Source organism: Jaculus jaculus, chromosome 9 (genome assembly GCF_020740685.1).
Source record: "Jaculus jaculus isolate mJacJac1 chromosome 9, mJacJac1.mat.Y.cur, whole genome shotgun sequence".
Classification (NCBI taxonomy): Eukaryota; Metazoa; Chordata; class Mammalia; order Rodentia; family Dipodidae; genus Jaculus; species Jaculus jaculus.
The window spans coordinates 84,401,962-84,412,252 of NC_059110.1; positions in this window are offsets into that span (position 1 = coordinate 84,401,962).

Consider the following 10,291-nt stretch of genomic DNA (forward strand, 5'->3'; position numbering starts at 1 on the left):
AATAATAAAATATATTTATGTACTTTGTTCTACCATAGTTTCATCCTTCCTGATATGAATTCTCACTGTCCCACCCTTGGCCAGTGATTATAGCCTCTTCCAGTTGGCTTTAAAAAGATATATTATTTATTTATTTTAGAAAGAGAGGAAAAGACAGATATATAGAGAATGGGCATGCCAGGACCTCCAGCCACTGAAAACAAACTCCAGATGCATGAACCACCTTGTGCATCTGGCTTGCGTGGGTTCTGGGGAATTGAATCTGGGTCCCTAAGCTTCACAGGCAAGCACTTTAACCACTAAGCCATCTCTCCAGCCCTCCAGTTGGCTTTAGGATCCTTTTGCATTGCCCCTGTCTTTGTCTTTGGTAACTTTGTTGCCAGCTTTATTGTTTGGCAAGATGTTCTTGGCTTATCTTGAATGTTTTCTGTAGCGGACAAAACATCAGCTATTCTCCAAAGGTCCTTGCTTCTTTCAGCAAGAAATGGCATTTGAAGACCCCAGTCAGGAGATAAGAGGTATTTATTTCTTCTGGGTTGATGATTACTATATTCATTTTTCTTTTCAGTGGACAGATGATAGCTGATAGATAGATAGACACCGGTATGAATATATATATGTATATGTATGTGTATATTATATACACACACACACAATATCATGAGTGTATAGTGAACTTTTCAATTAGTTATTCAAGACAACAGAATGTTGACAATCTCAAAGATCTCACCTTTCTTTCCTTTTTACCGCTCAAATGAGAGCTCTTGTTCTCAGTAATACCGACTTGATTATTCACACAGCAGTGTTCTGGGATTTGTCACTATATGTGTGTCACCCATGCCCAGGAACCATGCTAATACTCTGTGCCATTCTAAACTTAGTCTGTGGGCTACCAAAGTGAGGACGAACTTCTCTTCTGTTCAAGTGAAAATCTTTATCAAGCTGCAAGGTGAAAAGTGAACTTTGCTTGGTGTGGTGGTGCTCGCCTTTAATGCCAGCACTCGGGAGACTGAAGATAGGATGATCACTGTAAGTTCAAGGCCAGCCTGGTGCAATAGAGTGAGTTCCAGGTCAGTTTGGGCTAGAATGAGACCCTGCCTGGTGGGGTTGGGTGAGTGAAGTTTTGTCTAGGATTTCCTTGGCAATTAATAAGGCTAGAAGGTGTGTTTTGCAAGTTCCTGGTTTGAACCTCTTTCTCCAGATGGTTTTTCTTCAGAATAGCAATTCCCAAACTTCAGCTATCTGCGGAGTACGTGTTTATCCGGTCCATGAATCAGCTATGCATGATTTACCAAGTATATTTTTATTTACTGAGCAGCCTCCTAATCTGTCACATAGAAGTATAACAAGCATTAACACATTTGCTGTCTATTTATGTATTTTCTGAGTGCACAAGCACATAAATAGGTTACATTTTTGTTTGTTTGTTTGTTTGTTTTTCTAGGTAGGGTCTTGCTGTAGCCCAGGCTGACCTAGAATTCACCATGTAGTCTCAAGATAGCCTAGAACTCAGCAATTCTCCTACCTCTGCCTTCAGAGTTCTGGGATTAAAAGCATGTGCCACTATGCCTGGCTAACGTTACTTTATTTATTTATTTATTTTTGCTTTGTTTTTTTTCGAGGCAGAGTCTTGTTCTAGTCCAGGCTGACCTGGAATTCACTATGTAGTCTCAGGGTGGCCTCAAACTCACAGCGATCCTCCTACCTCTGCCTCCGAAGTGCTGGGATTAAAGGCGTGCGCCACCATGCCTAGCTGGTTTTTTGTTGTTGTTTTTGTTTTTTCAAGTCAGTGTCTTGCTATGTAGCCCATGCTGACCTCAAACTCACAATCCTGTCTTAGCTTTTTAAAAATTTTTTTGTTTATTTTTATTTATTTATTTATTTGAGAATGACAGGCAGAGAGAGAGAGAATGGGTGCGCCAGGGCCTCCAGCCACTGCAAATGAACTCTAGATGCATGTGCCACTTTGTGCATCTGGTTTACGTGGGTCCTGGGGAATCAAGTCTTGAACCTGGGACCTTAGGCTTCACAGGCAAGTGCTTAACCGCTAAGTCATCTCTCCAGCCCCTGTCTTCGCTTCTTGAACAACTAGATTATAGGCATGTACCACCATGTCTGGGCACAATACATTACTCAAAATACAATGCGGGTGCCACCTGAAATAGCTCATGTTCTACCCACTTACAATGGAGTGCCACACTCAGAATCACTGCATGGCAAGTCATGGTATTCTGTTAAGTGCATTAAAGTCTTTGCCCTTTGTCGGTGTGTTTAATAAGAGAGACCATTTTGGGGCTGGAGAAATTGCTCAGCAGTTAAGGCGCTTGCCTGCAAAGCCTAAGGACTGGGTTCTGTTCCCCAGTATCCACGTAAAGCTGGATGCCCAAAGTGGTGTATGCATCTGGAGTTAGTTTGCAGTGGCTAGAGGCCCTAGCACACCCATTCTCTTTCCTCTCTCTGCTTGCAAATAATAAATAAATAAATAAAATTTAAAAAATCTGGGCTGGAGAGATGGCTTAGAGGTTAAGGTGCTTGCCTGTAAGACCTAAGAACCCAGATTTGATTCTCCAGTACCCATGTAAGCCAGATGCACAAGGTGGTGCAAATGTCTGGAGTTTGTTTGCAGTGGCTGAAGGCCCTGGTGCACACCCATTCTCTCTCTTTCTCTCTAATAAATAACTAAGTTTTTTAAAGAAAAAATTTTAAAAAGACCATTCTGCCGGGTGTGGTGGCACACCCCTTTAATCCCAGCACTCGGGAGGCAAAGGTAGGAGGACAGTGGTGAGTTCGTGGGTACCCTGAGACTAGATAGTGAATTTCAGATCAGCCCGGGCTAGAGTGAAATCCTACCTCGAAAAACCCTAAAAAGAAAAAAAAAAAAAAAACATTCTGAGGAAAGGCCAACCAAATTCCCACCCTCACTCAACACAGGAAGCAGTGGCACCAGTACCGTCATGGGTTTTCTCGCTTGATGTAGCAAAGGGCCATTGGGACTTGACTTGAGATGCTGCTGTGAGCCAGTAGCTGGTCTTGAATGAACTACACCGCTTCTGTCACCCTGTTTTCTCATCTGTGAAATGAGAAAGTTGGGGTAAATGATCTTCAGCCCCTGCCAGGTCTGAAACCTGGGTTTTGTAGTCCTTTTATCTTTGTGCCTGAGAGTTCTTAGTTTAGCATTAGAGGCATTTCTAAGCTACTCACATTCTCTATCTGGGCTCCTGCACCAGAAGTAGTGGCCCCAAACACACCAACAAGCCTCACTCCAGCATTGACAACAGAGAACTCACACCGAGGGAGCTCCAAAGCCCTCAAAACACCTCATGGTAGGGGCTGGAGAGATAGCTCAGTGATTAAAGACACTTGCTTGCAAACCCTGATGGTATGGGTTTAATTCCCTCATGCCCATGTAAAGCCAGATGCACAAAGTTTCACATGTGTCTGGAGATCTTTTGTAGTGGCAGGAAGCCCTGTCTCACCTATTCTCTCTCTCTATCTTTTTCTTTCTCTCTCTCTCTGCCTCTTTGTCTGTCTCTCAAATAAATAGATAAAATATTTTTAAAAAGCCAGGTGTGGTGGCGGACGCCTTTCATCCCAGCACTCGTGAGGCAGAGGTAGGAGGATCATCATGAGTTTGAGGCCACCCTGAGACCACATAGTGAATTCCAGGTCAGCCTGTACTAGAGTGAGACCCTACCTCATAAAACAAAACAAAACAAAACAAAAGCCAGCCTTGGTGGTTCACACCGTTAATCCCAGAACTGGGGAAGTTGAGGTAGAAGGATCACTGTGAGAGACCCTAGCTCAAAGAGAAAAAATGAATAAATAAAGAAGTTTTAAATAAAAATATTTTATATTTTTAATTTCTTTATTTGAAAGAGATTGTGAGAGAGAGAATGGGCACACCAGGGCCTTTGGCCACTGCAAACAAACTCTAGACACATGTGCCACCTTGTGAATCCAGCTTACATGGGTCCTGGGAATTGAACCTGGGTTCTTTGGCTTTGTAGGCAAACTCCTTAATTGCTAAGCCATCTCTCCAGCCCTAAAAACATTTTTATTTACTTACTTGCAAGCAGAAAGAGAGAGGAAAAAAAATTAGAAAAAAAATTTTAGCCACCGCTTTGTGCATCTGGCTTTTCATGGGTACTGGAGAATCAAATCTAGGTCATTAGGCTCTGCAGGCAAGTGCCTTAACCGCTGAACCACCTTTTCAGCCTCTTGAAAACTACTTCTGGCTGGATGTGGTGGTACACACCTTTATTTAATCCCAGCACCCAGGAGGCAGAGGTAGAAGGATTTCCATGAGTTCGAGGCCACTCTCAGATTACATATTGAATTCCATCCTGGTCAGCCTGGACTAGAGTGGGACCCCACCTCAAAAAAAACAAAGAAACAAAAAAATACTACTTCTGTAGTGGGTTGAGGTAAGGGTCTCCTACTTTGAGTTGTGAGAGGAAAAGGAGATACATAGGTGAGCTTTTCTCATAAAACAACAGTGATTAACTAGTTAATGAATAAAAAAAAAAAAGTAGGCTGGTGATATAGTTTAGCAGAGTACTTGCCTACCATGCACAAAGCCCTGGATTTAATTTCCTGCACCACATCAAACAAGACCTGGTGGTGTGCACCTTTAATCCCAGCACTTAGAAGGGATAGCCAGGAGAATCAGAAGTTCAAGGGCATTCTCAGCTACATAATAAATTATAGGCTAGTTTGGGATACATGAGACCTTGATTCAAAACACAAACAATGACAAAAAATTCCAAAACATAAAAATAATTTTAAAAAACACAAACAAATGAAAAAATTGAACGTATTGCTCAGGGGCAGATGAACCTCATTTTCTCTATTCAAGGAAGAAACCAAGATGCCAGTGATTATCTTTCCTGTGGTGGCCGGTCTCCTGCTCCAAAGGCTGCGACTTAAGTTGCATCTATAAGGACAGCCCCCGGGAGTTCTGTGGATAAAAGCATTCGCAAGAGCCAACAGCTGAGAACATGAGACATGACGTGTGCTCAGATAGTCACATGTGCAGTGGAAAGTGTGGATCACTCTGAGCTGAGGCCCGAAGGCCTGCTTCTGGCATGAAGCTCCAGTTCAAGTGGTGAGTGCTACAGTCACTTGAGCATCCAAGACCAATCAAAGCCAAGAACTGGCAATCCCTTCCACACTCCACATGCAAGCAAGAGTCATCTGCCCTAAGGAAGCTGAACACTAGACTGAAACCTGAGAATTATTGCACCATTTTCATTTTGGGAGATGGCTCTTAAAAATCTGGGCTATATGGGCTAGAGACATTGGGTTAGTGGTTAAGGTGCTTGCCCAAGAAGCCTGAGAACTTATATTCAAATCTCCAGGTCCCACGTAGCCAGATGCAGTGATGCAAGGGCACCATGTTGTACATGCACATAAGGGAGGGCAGGCATCTGGAGTTTGTTCACAGCAGCTGAAGGCCCTGGCGTGCTCCTTCTCTCTCTCTCTCTCTCTCTCTCTCTCTCTCTCTCTCTCTCTCTTTCTCTCTCTCTCTCTCTCAAAATAAAAATAAAAATAAAAATCTGAGCTATAGAGTGAGACCCTGTCTCACAAAACTATGTGTGTCTTGTTATGCCTTTTTTCTTTTTTAAGCTTTTTTTAAAATTTTTATTTATTTACTTGAGAGAAAGAGAAAGAGGCAGAGAGAGAGAGAGATAGAAAGAGAATGTGCACACCAGGGCCTCCAACCACTGCAAACAAACTCCAGACACATGCGCCCCCTTATGCATCTGGCTTACATGAGTCCTGGGGAGTCAAACCTGGGTCCTTTGGTTTTGTAGGCAAACATCTTAACCATTAAGCAATCTTTCCTGGCCATCTTTTTAAGTTTTTAAAAAAGCTGAAGAAATGATTTAATAGTTAAAGGAGCTTGGTTACTGTTAGAAAAAGCCAGTATTATGCTGGAGAGATGGCTTGTCTGCAAAGCCAAAGAACCCAGGTTTGATTCCCTACAACCCACAAAAGCCAGATGCTCAGGTGTTGCATGCATCTGGTATTCGTTTGCAGTGGTTATAGGCTGTGGCATGCCCATTGTCTCTCTTTCTCTCCCTCCCTCTTTCTTTCTCTCTCTCAAATAAATAAATAATATTAAACAATGAAAGCCAGAATTGGTAAGTCTTTCACTTACAAAGCCTGGTTTAATTCCCTGGTATGTGCGTAAGGTCAGATCCACAATGTGGCACATATGTCTGGAGTTCATTTGCAGTGCCAAGAGGCATATAAATATTCTAGTTCTTTTTTTTTTAATTAATTAATTAATTTATTTATTTGAGAGTGACAGACACACAGAGAAAGACAGATAGAGGGAGAGGGAGAGAATGGGCGCGCCAGGGCTTCCAGCCTCTGCAAACGAACTCCAGATGTGTGCGCCCCCTTGTACATCTGGTTAACGTGGGACCTGGGGAACCGAGCCTCGAACCGGGGTCCTTAGGCTTCACAGGCAAGCGCTTAACCGCTAAGCCACCTCTCCAGCCCTATTCTAGTTCTTAAATAACTAAATAAGCCAGGTGTGGTAGTTCACACTTGATATCCCAGCAGAGGTAGGAGGATCACTCTGAGTTCAAGGCCACCCTGAGATTACATAGTGAATTCCAGGTCAGCCTGGGTTCACGTGAGACCCTACCTCAAAAAACCCAAAATAAGTAAATAACTTTAAACTTAAAAATTTGTTTTATTTTTATTTATTTATTTGAGAGAGAGAGAGAGGGAGAGAGAGAAGGAGGCAGATAACGAGAGAACGGGCATTTCAGGACCTCCAGCCACTGCAAACGAACTCCATATGTATGTGCCACCTTGTACATCTGGCTTCCTTAGGTGCTGGGGCATTAAACCTGGATCTTTTGGTTTTGCTGGCAAATGCCTTCACTGCTAAGCCATTTTTCCAACCCAAATACTTAAACTTTTTTTCAAAATATTTTTTATTTATTTATTTGAAAGAGAGGAAGAGGCAGAAAGACAGAATGGGCACACCAGGGCCTCCAGCCACTGCAAACAAACTCCAGACACAAGCACCCCCTTGTGCATCTGGCTTACGTGGGTCCTGGGGAACCGACTCAGGGTCCTTAGGCTTCGCAGGCAAACGTCTTAACAGCCAAGCCATTTCCCCAGCCCCAGATATTTAAACATTTTAAAGACAGAGTATCACATATCCCAGTCTGGATATGTGGGCACAATACATTACTCAAATTACTCGAACTTGTTATATAACTGAAGATGATCTTAATTTTTTTTTTAATTTTTTTTTTTGAGGTAGGGACCCATTCTAGCCCAGACTGACATGGAACTCACTTTGTAGTCCCAGGCTGGCCTCAGACTCACAGAACTCCTACTTCTGACTCTCAAGTGCTAGGATTAAAGCCACATAGCACTATATCTGCCATCCTTGAAAGTGTGTGTGTGTGTGTGTGTGTGTGTGTGTGTGTGTGTGTGTATTTGTGTCTACAGAGCTAACCCTCCCAGGCCCCTTTCTTCCAGTGCTGGTTAAGCCTCGAACCCAGAATGACCTTGGACTTCTTCACCAGTTCTCTGGGCATTCTCCTTGGAGAAAGGACATCACCTTCAGAATGAAAGGTCACATGTCTCCAGAGTCATTGGAAAAGCCTCCAGGGATGTCAAGGAATTCCTTTGCATCTTCGCAGTGTTCCTGCAACCTCCCACCTAATGCTTGAAATTCCTTAAACTAGTTCAAGGCTTTAGGTTCTAAATTCAGGTTGAGCAAGAGTATCTTGGAGAGTCAGAGGGCAAATAGTTTAGGCTTTGTGGAATACACAGTCTTTCTCACAGGGATCAACAGTTCCCTTTAGGTAGATAGCAGCCATAGATCCTATACAAATGAAAGAGCTCTGTTGTGGTCCAGTAAAACTTTATTTACAAAATCAAAGGGCTAGACTTAGCCCACTGGCCATTAGTTACAAGCCCTTGATTTTAAATTTACAGAGAAAGGTAGCAGCATGGGTGTGGTGGTTTGATTCAGGTGTCCCCCATAAACTTAGGTATTCTGAATGTTAGTCTCCCCAGCTGATGGCAATTGGAAATTAAAGCCACCTGGAGGCAATGTGTTCTTGGGGGAGGACTTATGGCCTTTCCCCAGGCCAGTGTTTGGCACATTCTCCTGTTGCTATTGGCTACCTTATGTTGGCCAGGGGGTGATGTCCACTTTCTGCTCATTCCATCATTTTCCCCTACCATAATGGAGCTACCTCTCAAGTCTGTAAGCCAAAAACCTCCTTTTTTTTCCCCAAAAGCTGCTCTTGGTTGGTTGCTCTTGATTTCTGCCAGCAATGTGAACCTGACTGCAACAATAAAGTGATACTGAGACTTGCAACTAGACATCTGACTGTGTGGCTTTGACCTTTTGGAGCTGATTTTCAAGAGAAATATGGAAGGATTTGAAACCTTGGCCTAAGAGATGTCTTGCAGTGCTGTAAGTACAGCCTGACGGACTATTCCGGCCAGAGCTGCAAGACCTGAATGCAGTAAGAACTATGGACTGTGAGGTTTGGCTTATGAGGGTGAAAAGGAGCTTTGTCTGGACTGGCCTAGAAGCAGTTTATATGAGAGGCTTGCTGTTATGCCTGTGTCCTAAGAAGTTGTGCAGGGTAGATTTGCATAGAAACAGACTGGTGTGAGCAGAAGGATATGGCACAGAAAAAATGAAATCTTTGGGTGAAACTGCTGCCCATTCAGCTGCAACTGAGAGATTACAACCATTGAGATTGGATCAGCTAACCTGCACTGGGGCAACAGGAAGAATGTAGACTCTTTTGAAGGGGTCTGAGTGCTCAAGAAGTGTCCTATTCTTCAGAGTCTGCTTTATTCCTCCCTGGATTAACAAATTGGCACCCTACCTGGTATTATGGAGTATAAGAAATGCTGGAAAGAGAGGGCATTGAGTTTGCAATGCTGTCTTGTGTTTTGGAACTAGCCATGGGCAGGTTTGCTGGATGTCTGCATGGAGACCCCCATGGAGCCATGAGAATGAACTGTGGATTGCAGTGGAGACCCGGTGGAAGTGAATGGACAATGAGATGGCTGTCAAGGAGAGCTGTGGGCCCTGGATGAAATTTTTCAGGACTGAGAGTATCCTAACTGGAGGGGCGGAATTGGAACTCCGGAGGCTTTTGCTGGTTAGAATTATTGGACTTGGAGATTTGACACTGACTAGAATTATTAGACTTGAAGCTACAGAGTTTGGTGTTTGCCCTCGTTGTTTTAAATCTTGTATTGATTGAACATTTCTTTGCTATGCCCAATGCCATCTTTTGCAGTGTAAATGTTTATTCTGTGTCATTATGGGATTGGTGGGGAGACTTTTTGGTATTATGGTTCAGTTAAAAGATCTTGGATTGGCTAGAGACATGGTTTAGCAGTTAAGGTGCTTGCCTGCAAAACCAATGGACCTCAGTTTGATTCCCCAGTATCCACGTAAGCCAGATGCACAAGATGGCATATGCATCTGGAGTTCATTTGCAGTGACTGGAAGCCCTGGCATGCCCATTCTCTCTCTCTCTCTCTCCCTCTTTCCCTCTGTCAAATAACAAAAAAAGACCTTGGACTATTGGAATGTTTGAACATCATAATAGAGGAAAACGATGACATAAAAATAAAAGAGAGACTAATGGAGAGAGGGAGGGGATTTGATGGAGTGTAGATCTGTGAAGGGGAAAGTAGGGAGGGGAGGGAATTATCATGATTTATTTTCTGTAAGTATGGAATGTATCAATAAAAAGGGGGCAAAAAAACCCAGGTGTGATGGCACCCACCTTTAATTCCAGCACTCAGGAGGCAGAGGTAGGATTACTGTGAGTTTGAGGCCACTCTGAGATTACGTAATAAATTTCAGGTCAGCCTGGATTAGAGTGGGACACTACCTAGAAAGAAAAAAAAAACACCCTAATATGTGGCATCTCATTTAGTCCTCTGAAAAATCATTATGTGTCAGGTACAATAGATATTTTAAATTGTTTTTTTTAAACTTATTCTTGTTTATTTAATTAAAAATATTTATTTATTTTAAAATAGAGGGAGATAGAAAGAAGAGAGACAGAGTGAATGGGTATATACCAGGGCTTCTAGCCATTGAAAATGAACTCCAGATGTATGCACCACTTTGTGCATCTGGCTTTATGTGGGTACTGGGGAATCAAATTCAGGCCATCAGACTTTGCAAGGAAGTGCTTTTTTTTCCCCCTGAAGTAGGGTCTCACTCTAGCCCAGGCTGACCTGGAATTCACTATATACTCTCAGGCTGGCCTTGAAC